This window comes from Phalacrocorax aristotelis, chromosome Z (assembly GCF_949628215.1).
Source record: "Phalacrocorax aristotelis chromosome Z, bGulAri2.1, whole genome shotgun sequence".
Lineage (NCBI taxonomy): Eukaryota > Metazoa > Chordata > Aves > Suliformes > Phalacrocoracidae > Phalacrocorax > Phalacrocorax aristotelis.
In genome coordinates this window covers 6,704,198-6,717,150 of record NC_134311.1, presented here as the reverse complement: position 1 = coordinate 6,717,150, position 12,953 = coordinate 6,704,198, and the positions used below count along the sequence as shown (strand labels likewise).

Below are 12,953 nucleotides of genomic sequence, written 5' to 3'. Positions count from 1 at the left end.
TTCTCCCAGACAAAACTATCTAATTCAGTAGAATGGTAGAAAAGTTGTCCAACAGAGAATCAAAGGGACTCAACACCTTCATAGTTCCATCCATTTTGTCTAAAAGGTTATTGAAAACTGAAACAATGGGACTACACAGGCTTTCCCGGCAACCTATGCCTGAGCAGTCTTAACATTCAGAAATCTCTTTTTCCAGTCTTTCTTCCTGCAATATGCACCCAGTACTTCTCCTTTTCTCTGCTATAGACATAGGGAGCGGATGATTTACTCTATCTTTGTAGCACCTTTTTATGACTTAAAGACTATTATCATGCTTGTCCTTCAGTGCATTCATCTTTAGGCTAGGCTAGGCTAGGTTAGTTTTTCAGTTGGTTCTTCCAACTCATCCTTTCTAAAACGTCGTTTTTATTATTTTCCTTATGCTTTTCTTTAGCTGGTCTATACAGCTCTCAAGATGCAGTACCTAGCACCAGAACAAGCTCAAATGAATCCTTAAACTGTACTCATCTTTGTAGATTGTTTTCTTTTTGCCTCAGTTTACCACATTCTATTTACTAAAAAGATTTTTTTTTCGGATTTTTTTTCCAGTTAGTCAAGAACATTTTAACTTCAAAGCATAGCTTCCAAAACAATGCAATCTCTCCCTATTTTGTGTTTTTTAAAAACTTAAGCATATTTTCTATTCCATTATCCAAGTTACTAATAAAAATATTGAAGAGTACCAAAGCCGACTAGCCCTGGCAAAATCCCATTTGATGTGTGCTTCTATTTTCACAGTGAGCTATTGATTTCCTAACCAGTTTTGAAAATGTGTCACACTAGCTTTATCATGACAATATCTTCCTAGCTTGCTTATGAAGATCTTATACATGCCACTATCATTCTCCCATCCTACTGGGGAATGCCTTACTGGATTTGAAGGTTTTTTCTTATTGTCTGATTTGATCAGAGTGGAACATACATTAAAATGCAGATGCAATCAGATATGAAGATTGCTTTGGAAAAAGGTAATGGTTGCATCCTTCTTTTAGCCTGCTCATGGGGAAAAACAGAATGAAATGCTTGGAAACTGGATGCAACAACGTATTATTGGCTAAAAGACCAGATGTTGGTATTAAAAAGAACCATTCAGACACATAGACAAATGTTTTATTATTCTTTTGATCTAGTCTGAGAGATTCTTGGTTAAAAATTGCCTTTTTGTTTTTTTTCCTGCTGGATTTCCCAGGGCATATCACTGTTTATTTAATTGCACAGCACCTTTGGCTCCTGTACATACATTCTACTTCTACCTGCTCTTTCCTGCTTTTCATATTTTTTGTTGTCAGCATGAGACCAGCATGTCACACATCTGGAGTGCAACTGGTTTTTCTCTGGCACATGGTTTACAGGCTCAAGGGACCTGTGTTGAAAGACATATAACTCCTGCAGCAGCTAAGCGCTTCTATCATCTGTCTCGTACTATGTTCTCCCTTAAGTGTGGGGCGTAAGGGACCAGGTGACTTCAAACCAGCTCAGGGAACAGTCACATCAGTGTGCCATACCAGGCACCAGCCCCTAGGCAAATGACTCTGAATATGGTGCCTCTTACCCTGGCACTAAAACGCGTCGATAGCCTATCTTTTTAGCAAAAGTTACAGCTAATCTATTGATTTCTGTGCCTTTTCTCATACACAACCACATGTGAGAGAACAGATGTGCAATATAATGTGGCCAGATTATAATCTGGTTTACCAAACCCATAATCAATATTGAAGAGCAAAAACATAGTTTTCTGTAGTTATCTTTATAAATAACAGCTGAATTACCATCCTCTCTACTCACTGTTTCAGCTGGCCAAAATCTGGAAAAAAATTGAGAGATCAGCATCTTTACTGTCTCTTGGCACAAAGAAATGACCATTAAGTCCCCAAAGTACATCAGAACAGCATGACATGGTATACGTGACCACCACATGCACAATGAATACACAGTCACTGCATTAATACAGTTTTTTTAATCATTTAGGTTGGAAAAGCCCTTTAAGATCATCAAGTTCAACCATAGTTTATTTCAGTACACCAGTGAAAATGTGTTCTAATCATACCAATCAAAGAAAAAAACACAGTAATATCTGAACATAAAACCAAAACAAACAAAAAAACCTGCCTGCCTGCTTGAATTGCTAATAAAAGCTGAAGCACACTTAATACAAATATTTTAAATCTATACAATCAATGCTGTTAAGTAAGTTACAAAGACTCAGCAATACTTGACATTTTGCTTCAGACATTTGGAAATCTGGAAACAGTTTATCTGAAAATAACAATGTGCCCATTAATCCTTCAGGTTATGCACAAAATTAAAACCGCAGAGCTTCACTACTGCATGTACAGCATCTCAGGTGTTAGAAAATGGGAGCAAATTACCTTAGACAATAAGCAGCGTGTATCAGAAGGTGGCAGCACCATTATTGTCTGCTATAGTTGCAACACGTGAATCACTGCAATTTCAGTAAAAGAACTACTGCACCTACTGTAACACTATTTTTCTCTGTTACAGTTCTTATGTATCTCTTGGTTGGACCCCATACTATAATGTTTTCACAGCCATTACATAAGAGGAAAATTTGCAATGTACTTTTCCCATTTCTAGGCAGTATTTTTCTATGTGACTCGGCTGGGTTTTTCTTTAGCTTGAAAGTATGTTTATGGAAAAAGACAACTACTGCATAGATATTTTGGGGTGTAGCATGTATTTTCTCAAATATTAATAAATAGATGAGTAGTTATTCAGTTCAGTTGGATAGCTTGGGAAGTTATTTTAGAAATGGAAGTTTTTTCCCTGCATTAAACATGTACTACTTCTACAGAGAGATACCATAGGTGCAGGTCCTAATTCCTCTACTCTTTGTAAATGTGCACAGTTTTACTTAACACTTTACTGACATCACTGCAGTACTCATGCCTGTAAAGCTAAACAGATTTGCAGGTTAGGAGCTTTATGTACTGCTTTTTGATCAGCCATGTGTTATGGATGCCATTCTGCAAATAGATGAATAGTTATATTCACTGAGCCCTGTCTGAGTTTCTATTGATTTCACTGAATTACTAATGTAAGTAAAGTTGCTTATAGATTGTTTTGGTGGATCAGAATCCCACAGCACAGTGGTATAGTACCATGCTTTTTGTGTATATGATATTCCAAACGCAAGTGTTGAGCAGTGATAGCCACTAACTAGAGGAACAATGAATCACCAGTTTTAAAACAATGGAGAGTAATAGCCTGTATGCTAAAAACTACATATCAACAGCAGTGTGCCATTCTACACAATCAATTTTCAATCACCAGGCTCCAAAAAATCGATCATGCATTCTAACAGGGCATATGAGCATGTATATATATTTATATGCACGCATACACAGGCATAGATGCACACAGACCACCTCTTCTCTGTGTGCATAGGCATTATTGTAGGCAAGGAATTCTGAATGTAAAAAAATGTTAATCACAATATATGGCCATATACCTCATGGTGCAATGCACTGATACTTATTGATAACACCTCAGATGATGAGTTACCAGGTACCATAACATAAGCAGTGTAAATGAACATGATACAGCATACAAAAAAATCCCAAACAAACCCAAACTTAATACATCTACTTGCAAAAGTATGGACCAAAATTGGTCAAACCCAAAATTGAACTACCTCTAAGTAACTTTTAATTCTTTTTCCCATGGAGTAGTTTCAAACATTTGTTTTCTACTCCTTAGATTTCTGCCAAACACATTTCTAATCTAACCTGTCTCCATTTTCCATATGTTCCTTGTAGGCTGCAAGCATTTAAAGTAATTAGGAGATATTATTAATGGCAAGCTGTCTCAAGATAATGGTCCTCTGCTATTAGACAAATGCCAAGATGACATTTTTTGAAGCAAGAGGGATATATTCAGGGACATTCTTCTGGTCTCATGGTTTTATTTCTGTTATGCCAGACAATTAACAATGTAGATCCTGCTGTAATATCTGATGTGCCCTGCTCTAGGAAATGGCAGTGACTCTGTGCTGGTGACACTAGCGGAAAGCTTTGTCTGGGAGATACTCTGTGGCCTTGCAAAGACTCTCATTAATACAGCTTGGTTCTGATTCCATTAGCAGCCTTTGTGATTCACAGTACTAGGCCAGGTAGAGCTAAAAAGAAAGGTAGCCACCTATGAAGCATAGCATCAAATCAATTAGCCCATTTCCTGCTCTGGTATTTTATCTTCCTCGACTTTTATTTGTAAACTTTGCCTGATCAATGGAAAGGCAGATTTCCTTCTCCCTTTAGCCATTAACTCATGCATCATGTTAACAACCTTCTATGGCAATATTTCGTATAACTCCTGAGAAAAGTTTTCAAAGTAGTCAGTGCAGATTACTGCTCTGTGCCTTCTTAATGCATGCTTTAAATGTTTGTTTTCAGAGCCACTGACCATGTTGACGACTTCCACTCTGTTGTACTCATTAAAAGGAAACAAAAAAAATGTGTTTTCAAAGCTAAGTGAATGAGAAGGACACAGAAATTTTTTGTTCTGCTCAGTATGATGTTGCCATTTGATTTGCTGCTCAGACAGTGATGAAAATCAGGAGGAAGTGAAGCTGAGGGAGCTTGGCTTTGCCAAGTATTTTAGCACTTCTTTGCTCCAGTAGCCATTGTGGCACTTACTTGAAAAATGTAGGATCAGAACCATAGATTCATCACTTGGTTTAGGGGCCTAGGAGATGAATGCAGTGGAAGCTGTGGTCATGGTGAAATTTTAAAAAAAGCTTAGGAAATGGCAGCAGTGAGTGTGTCATGTAGCATAAAGACAGTCACAAAGTATATCTGGATTGATGTATGCCTGCTTAAAACTTTGTGTTTCTTGGGGTCCTTTAGACATATGAGAATTGACAGCACCTGAACCTCTACTGCTGAATAAACAATCCAGTGGACCAAAAAGCAATCTTCCCTTCCCTGATAAAGATAAAGGACAGTCCAAGCAACAAGTGTGTGTGAGGTCTGAGGAAGGCGGAGAAAAATGATATACACAGAAAAAGAAGATGGAGAGGGTTTGTGACCTTTTATTAGCCATCAGAAATGATGCGACATTTTCTTTGTCTATGCCCATCATTGACAAAATATTCAGGGACAAAACAAAAGGGGGTTTAACAAAAGCACATCCTACATTTCCCCAGGGAGGCATCACGGCACCAAGCCTGACGATATTCAAGAAGCACTTGGCCAACGCCCTCAGAGACATGCTGTGTATTTGGGGCTGCCCTGTGCTGGGACAGGAGCTGGACTCGGTGATCCCTGCGGGGCCCTCCCAGCTCAGGACATTATGTGACTCTATGATTCTACATAATAAAGGAGTCTTGGAAGGAGCTTTGAAATCCTTACTGCGGAACATAGCTTCTCCTGCCACAATATTTGTACAGAAATCTCTTCACTTTTACAGTAACAGCTCAGTGTGTCAATCCAAGTGTTAACTTGTGGTTATTTGTAACTGAATGATTTAACAGTTATTTGGAAATAGATATTAGTGGCAAATTACATTAAATAAAAGCTGAATTGATTTTTATCAGATCTAACAGGCACTTGAAAAGCATAAAGAACCTCCCCAAAATATCTGTGAAAGAAAAAAAGTGCTAGCTGGTCGTTTTTACTGGTAAAACCGAATAAAACTAACTGCTTACTCTTAAATTGCCCCTGGATTAGTTACAGACGTTCTCAGAGATCTTTTGAAAGACTATTTGCAATATCCACTAGGTGGCATACAGTGACCACGTTTAGGTCGTCTTATCTCCACAAAACCTCCCATTCATAGAGCAGATAAAGAACTGCATTATTAATTTATACTGCTGCATCCACTCTACTCCTAATATTTGTTTAGCCAGCTGTTTCCTCTAATCCTCCTTAAACACCATTGATTGAAATCCTAAGTATGTTCAGGCTTTTTTTTTTACCCCAAAGAACATTTTGTTACCTACAAGTTACAAGCTACCTTTTCAAGTGCAGTACTGTATGCTACAGTTACTAACAGTGCAGACAGAATGTCTAATACTTCCTCACAAGCAACAGAAGCAGCTTGTCATATGAAAATAGTTTTTTTTTTCTCCCAAACATTTCATTTTCAGAGAGTTTTAAGTAATGAAATACACTGTCAGGTCTACAACGAAACAGAAATGCAAAGTATTCCAACTTCCAAGGATAGCTTAACTACCGCTTCAGTGAAAAGGCAAATGAAAGGCAGAAAAATATTAATTTCAGTTCTCACATTTTAATCCTTGCAGTGAATTGGAAAACTTCGAATATATTTAAATATAAGTAATTGCAAAGTCACTCTGCACCTGAAGATCTCAAAACGCTTTTTAAAGGTTGGTCAATATTATTTCCAGATTTTTACTGAGGGGCAAGAAGGTTAAGTGACTTGATTAAGTAAGTATTGATAACAGTTCTTTTGGCTCCAGACTGTGACCAATAGTGGACAAAAGTATTTGTTTTAGTCACACAGCAGCATAAAATCAGAGATGCTCAGGACATGCAGTACAAAATGCGCTTCTCGTACTTTTACAAACTGTAAAAACAAAGGTGCACTGCGGCATGCCACAGAAACCCTCCATGCTTTTCTGAAACCTCTCCCCCCACAGCCCCAGGCCTTTGTACTACTTCAGGGTTTTTTAGTAGCTGCTGGTTGTTTAACCATGCTAACTGAAAATGAGAGGAAACTGAACCCGCTAGGTTTATAATGAAAGGATGCTTTGCTGTGAATTACACTGTCAGTCACATCTCTGGAGAAGACATTGCTGTGGATAATACTTTTCTTCATAATGACACAGGGTTTTTTTCTCTTTCTTATTGGAATCTGCTTATACATTCAGGAATCTTATTAGGAAGACAGGCCTTCTGGCACAATTTCAGTGCAGACCAGCAGTGCCTTGATTATTACATTGACATTTTTTTATTTAACTTGAAAAAGCTGCTCTCTACAAAATTATTTTTCCCATTTTGCTTTAACTGTTGTGTTGAAAAGTATCTCAACTTTTTCTCTTTTTCTGTTTCTTCCCGCGTTCTTCCTTCTTTCCCCTTTCCCCTTGTCACTGAATGTAATACAGGTAAGCATGTACCAGTTAGAGTCTCAGATAATGCATTCAGAGCAACTCCACTTAGCTATGCTTTACTGGAGTTGAAGATCTGCCTCCATTAGATATGAAAAACCAAGGAAGCATGAACTGCCTCTTTGTAGCACGAGGATTTGGCATTCTGCATGACACGCCTTGGTGTAAGACTGCTGACTCCTGGTTCCCTCTCCATAGGAGCTGATAATAATTTTCCTGTTTATGATGCATTTCTGTACCATGCTGAAAATACTCTCTCTCTCGAAACAGTGTTTATTGAGAGGGTGTGTATCCAGTTACACTGCATCTATGTTTTCAACTACCACATCATACAATGTTTTCCTAACAAAACAATAGGAATCTTTCCAGACTACTTCTTTCGACATTGAGGCATTAAAACAGTCTTGTGAGCCATACAAGCTCACTGCTGTTAAAAATCTACGATTCCCTTGTTCACATTGCCAGGTTCCCAGAGTCTCCTGAAGGTGTTGTATCAGTTACATGACATCACACAGCAACGTATATGGCAACATTTTCTGCCCTGAAAGATCCCAGCAGTAATAAATCCCCTTTCTAATGATATAATTAGCAATAAACGTCCTTAACTTGAACATGCAAATGCTTTCCAACCCTTTAAATGTAAACCTACCGCAGAAGTAGTTTTGCCATGAAAAACATTTTGAATTACACCTTTGTATGTATTTGACCCCCAGAATCAAATAAACAGCCAGTAAAATGATACAGTTATTATAGCCATGTACCAGTTAATATGCAGCTACACATTGAAAATTCTGTGGCATCCTAACTTTCTTGGTGAGTGGAGACAATACAGAAACCTGTGCCAAATGTTATTTGAGCTTTCTGTGACAATAAATGGCCAAAAATGACATCAATATGTTATTTATCACATCTTATCAAAATCTTTTTCCTTCTAACTGGATGGTCAGTACTTTATGCAAATCTACTTCCAGCCCTTGAAATTCTTGCTTAGTCTATCACCCTCCTTTTCCTACATCTTAAAAACTTCCAAAAGCATCTGACTGGATGGAGAAATCCCTCAAGAAAGACAAATCTCTGTGAAATGTATAAGCCCATAGGAGGAAGCCACAGAGCAGAAGCATAGAACTTTTGTCTTTCAGACAGAATCTACAGTTGCAATATGATCTCTCCTTTGGTAACGCAGAGCACTTAAAGTCAAACACATCGAAGTTAGCCAGTTTCAATCCGTCTTTCGCTCTCACCCCCCACCTCAGCTGCCAAGTTAGATCGTTTGAAAATCCCTTCAGTGCAGCCCTGGAGATGATGCCACAGACATTGCTTACTGGATCCCCATCCAACTTAGAGAAATAAAAGAGTAAAAAACTTTCCCAAAAGTTTGATTTTTTTTTACCTTGCGCAGAGCTCCTGAGTTGAGATGCTCTCAGAACTCTCCAGCAGTTTGAAACAGAGGACAGCGAAGTGCAGAGGAAGTTTTTGGTGCTCACCTTAAGCCAGTGTGTGCGTGTGTGTGTCTATGTCCCGAATGTCTCTTTGTGGCTCTGGGTGGCAGAGGACCTGATTCAGGGGAGAGCCACTTTCTCACCGAGAGGAAAAGAAAAGCAACACGTCATGAGTTAAGTACGCCTCCAAGATGTCTTAATTACAGCTCAACATGCTTTCCATTCAGACCCCAGGAATGAGAGGAAAAAATAAACCCACACACGCGGTTTCTCTCTCTCACACACACCCACACCCACCCACTCTGTCCCAGCACGCTGCCCTGTCCCTCCAGGTCCCTGTCCTCGCCCCTTAGGTCCTGCCCTCCCAGATCCGCACCTAAAAAAGCCTCTCACAACGCACACAAGTCCCGAGCTAAAAACTACACGGGCTTAAAAAAAAAAAAAAAAGTGAAAAAAAAAAAAAGTTGGTACTGTTCCTCATGAAGGGATCATTGAATTTAGGGTTTTAAGGTGTGTGACACCCTGAGAAACATGATACTTCTGACCACTTGCCTCCGCTCACTCCCAGCCCCCACTTATTTACCCCCCACCCTACCATTAACTCCAAGGGTGGGAACGTGGTTTCAGACAGGGAGAAAGTGATGCATGGAAGGCGGGGGGTGTGTAGTGGGGTGGAAACAGCTGGACCTAACAGGATGCTGTTGTGTTTTTGTTTTAGCCCCAACTTCCAATCGAATTATTAATCCAGGAAACAAGCCCAACTTCCGTTATTGCACCCCACAGACAGAACATGCCTTGCTTGCAGCACTGGCATCACAAAACCCTAAAGTCAGGCAACTTGGCCCCAAGTCTTTAAGCAATTTCTAAACACCTCCTGGGGCCAAAGTGCTCCACCAGCACCAAAAATCTCTGGATTATGGTTCATTTCACATCAGGAGACACACAAACCCAAAGGATTCTGCTAAAATCCGTGCTTTAACCCCCTAAATCCCGTGGCATGAAAAGCATACACACACTAAACCTTGCCTTTTACAGCTGCAGACAAAAGGTGCTGCCACTGTTGTACCTCTAAATGGTTCTGTTGTTTAAAAAAAAAAAACAGTCAAACAAAACCAAAACCCCAAATCAAACAAGAAAAGAAGGAAAAAAGAATAAGAAAAGGCCATACCTTGATGATGCACTACAGGTTGGCAAATTGGGGCCCAGATAATAGTATTTGAATAGAAACCAGGTGTAGTTGCTCTTCCTTCACATGAAAAAAACAATAGGGCACTTGATGCATGACCTCCCAACAGTGGTAGGAAATGTACACCTGAACCCTCAACCTATAAATTCTGCTAAATTAGAAAAAACAGGTAACATAGGCAACTTAGCCTTGCTGATTCATGTTATCCTCTTTTTTCCCCTTTCTCCAATGCTAAACAGAAGAATGTAATTGTGTCACATCCACTGCAACTCTCCAGCATCATTTTTCAGCCTGGACCCTGCTCAGCTTTTATCATTGTGGGGTGTCAAACTCTCAGCCTGCACCATCAAAAGAGGCTGCAGCTCATCAATCCTACTTGATCAGGAAATGCCAGAACCTAACACATCCTGGTGCCAAAGCTCGCCTGAAGACACCGGTTTACCAGAGTCCCCAGGCAGGGCTCACCCACTGCTGTGTCCCATCAGCTCCCTCACAGCGGATCCCAGTGGAAGGGGGAAAAAAATAACTGCAAACAGATGGACAGGGCTGCGCCCGCAAGTGCCGGGGTGCCGGTTTGTGGTGGTGGAGGCGCAATGCTTTTCTCGGATGCCAGACAACGACGTTCAGGCGGCCACAAGTGAGGCATTTCGGGTGCCAAGGACGGACCTGGCGGCTGCGTCCCCTCCGGGGTCTGCTCCGGGTACGGCCCGGCCTGAGGCGGCCCCCGGGGACGGCGGGACCCGCGCCCCCTTCGTCCCGGGGCACCCCGGGCGTGCGGCCGGGGCCGCCCGCACCCTCTTGGGGCCGGGGTCGAGGCCGAGGGGGGACCCTCGGAGGCCCGGGTGGGGCGGCCGGGGGTGCCCCGCCCCGAGGCGAGGCGGGACGGGGACGGGGACGGGGACGGGGACGGGGACGGGACCAGCCCCTCCCGCCCGAACAAAGAGACGTTTCTTCAGGGCAGCGGGTGACCGTACCGCTCGGCCCATCCCCGCCTCCCGCCAGCGGCCTCCGCCGCGGAGGAAGCGGCCTCATATTTCAATAACAGAGCCAGCTTTGATGGGGCACTGCGCGAAAACACACCTCCGGCGGCGGCGGGGCGAGGGGGGCCCGGGACCGGGACCGGGGCGCGGAGGGATACGGGGTCCGCGGTGTGTGGTGGTGGGGCCGCGGAGGCATCCCCGGTGCGGCGCGTGGTCTGTCGGTCTGAGGCGGCGGGGCGTGAGCGGCCTCGGCGGTGTCCCCAGCCTGTCCGCCACCGTCCCCCGCCTCGGGGCCCTTCTCGCCTCGGTTCCTCCCGTTCCGCCCCTGCCCACCGGGGAGAGGGGCGGCCCCGCGGGCCCACGGCCCCGGCTGTCCTGTGGCGGGACGTGAGGCGAGGCGCGGGTTCCCGCCGCTCCCCGCGCCGGGCAGCGCTGCGAAAGTGACCCGAGGCGGGCTTTCGCCGAGTTTTTACGCTGCCGTTATTTGTGAAGACGTTTCCTTCCCCGGCCCTCTCCTTCGGGTTGTTTGTGTTATTTGTAGGGGCGTTGGGGTTGTTTGTTGTTTTCTTCTTGAAGTGCTCAGCAGCGGCCTTTTTCCCCCTCTCTTTTTTCCTCTTAAGAATAGTTAAAATACTTTGAATGCTGGAAAGGGTCGTGCCGGCTGTAGCGCGGGAAGAGCTGGCTGAGAAATGGCCGTGCCTGGGGAAAGCTGCTGCACTTAGACGGGGCTGGCTGCCGGGAGCTGACGGACTCCAGCTAATCGACACCACCGGCGCCTCGACCTAATGCTTACGCTGTGGGGTTTGTGTTAGTGAGTCTTTTAGGGGCCCTATGTTTGGTTTATGAGACAGTCATAAACCTAAAGAAACAACAGGTATGTCCCAGAAAGTGAACCTGTATGGATTTTCACTGTATTTTCCAGCTATAAATCAGGTGCAGGTAACTAGAGAATGAAACACCACAAGGTCTTAACATAAAGCCTTCTAGTATATCTTAAAATTAATTCTGGCACAGTATGTCACTGAAGACTTGCTAATAGAATGGTGTTAAATGTTACCTACACAACATGGGTTTTTATAAATTACAGAGGCAGCAAGATCTTCTTGTACCGACTGTGGGCCAAGTGGGGGTGAAATGCTGTTTCTGGGCATCTAAAAGCATATGAAAGGAATGCTGGGATATTGTGTAAAGCCGCAAGCAGCATGAGTGAAATACCTACCCCTTCTTTTGCTAATGGATGGAGAAGCGGAAAGAAAGCAGTGGCATGTGGAAATTCCTCCCAGCTCCACTGTTATGAGAGTCCACAGCACTCCCTGAGTAGGTACAAAATGAAGGTAGTCTTTCCCCCCCCCCCCCCCAGATCATTGATGAAGAAGTATCATCTCAGTACATTTGAAACAAATGGAAATGAAACTGAATTAGCTCATAAAATTCTGTTGTTCTGTCTTATTTTATGCCATTTTTTAAACTCTGAAATCCATATGCATACTGGGTTTAGGGGCTTTATAATCACAGCTAAATGTGTAGCTGGAAGCCTAGTGTGGAGTATTTGCTTAGAAACAATCCATGATTGAGGAAGTCCCTAAGCTGCTCATTGCTGGATACCAGGAGGATGCATCGGTGGAAGGGTCATTTTTTCTTTGCTCTTTTTTTCATAGCTGTCCTTCGGGCCCGCACTACAAGATGTTGCTGAACAAAATGCTGGGATATATGAACACTGTTTTGAGGCAGTATGAATGCTCCCGTGTATTAAGTTCTAGCAAAATGTTGTCATCTTGCTGAGCAAAGATGGAGGTTCAAAACAAGCATGATGGTATTATAAGCTTCACTGAGGAAGACATGGTATTGCAGGAGTCTTGGGTTAAAAAAGAAAGCTCTGCACAGCGCAGCATGAGCTGTGCACTGTAGTGCACTGTTTCAGAGGTACGTACCTGGTTAGCACTCAACAAAGGTGGAAAAAGGCAATTTCATATTGTTTTGTCACATTTGGAGGCCTCATCTGCATGTCTTGATATGATGTTTCTGTGTAAATACTGTAGAGGGTTTTACAGGGATGTGCAGTTCATAGAATCATAGAATTATTAAGGTTGGAAAGGACCTCTAGGATCATCAAGTCCAACCATCAACCCAACACTACCATGCATCCTAAACCATGCCCGGAAGTGGCACATATACACATTTTTTTAAGACCTCCAGGGATGGGGACTCCACCACCTCTCTGGGCA

The 12,953-nt window shown here is 42.7% G+C and overlaps 1 protein-coding gene across 4 annotated transcripts in view; it reads right to left on the bottom strand.

Moving 5' to 3' along the window:
- Window positions 1-11,017, bottom strand: part of HAPLN1 (hyaluronan and proteoglycan link protein 1) — a 68,037-nt gene extending 57,020 nt beyond the window's left edge. The window contains exons 1-2 of one of the 4 annotated variants that reach the window (XM_075078917.1): window positions 10,829-11,017; window positions 8,514-8,696 (exon numbers count right to left, since the gene is read on the bottom strand). The gene's annotated coding sequence lies outside the window, so the exon portion shown is untranslated. Of the gene's footprint in view, window positions 1-8,513; window positions 9,283-10,828 lie in introns of those variants that run through there. The other 3 variants (XM_075078916.1, XM_075078918.1, XM_075078919.1) reach the window with 3 other exon arrangements.
- Between the last annotated feature and the right edge of the window lie 1,936 nt (window positions 11,018-12,953).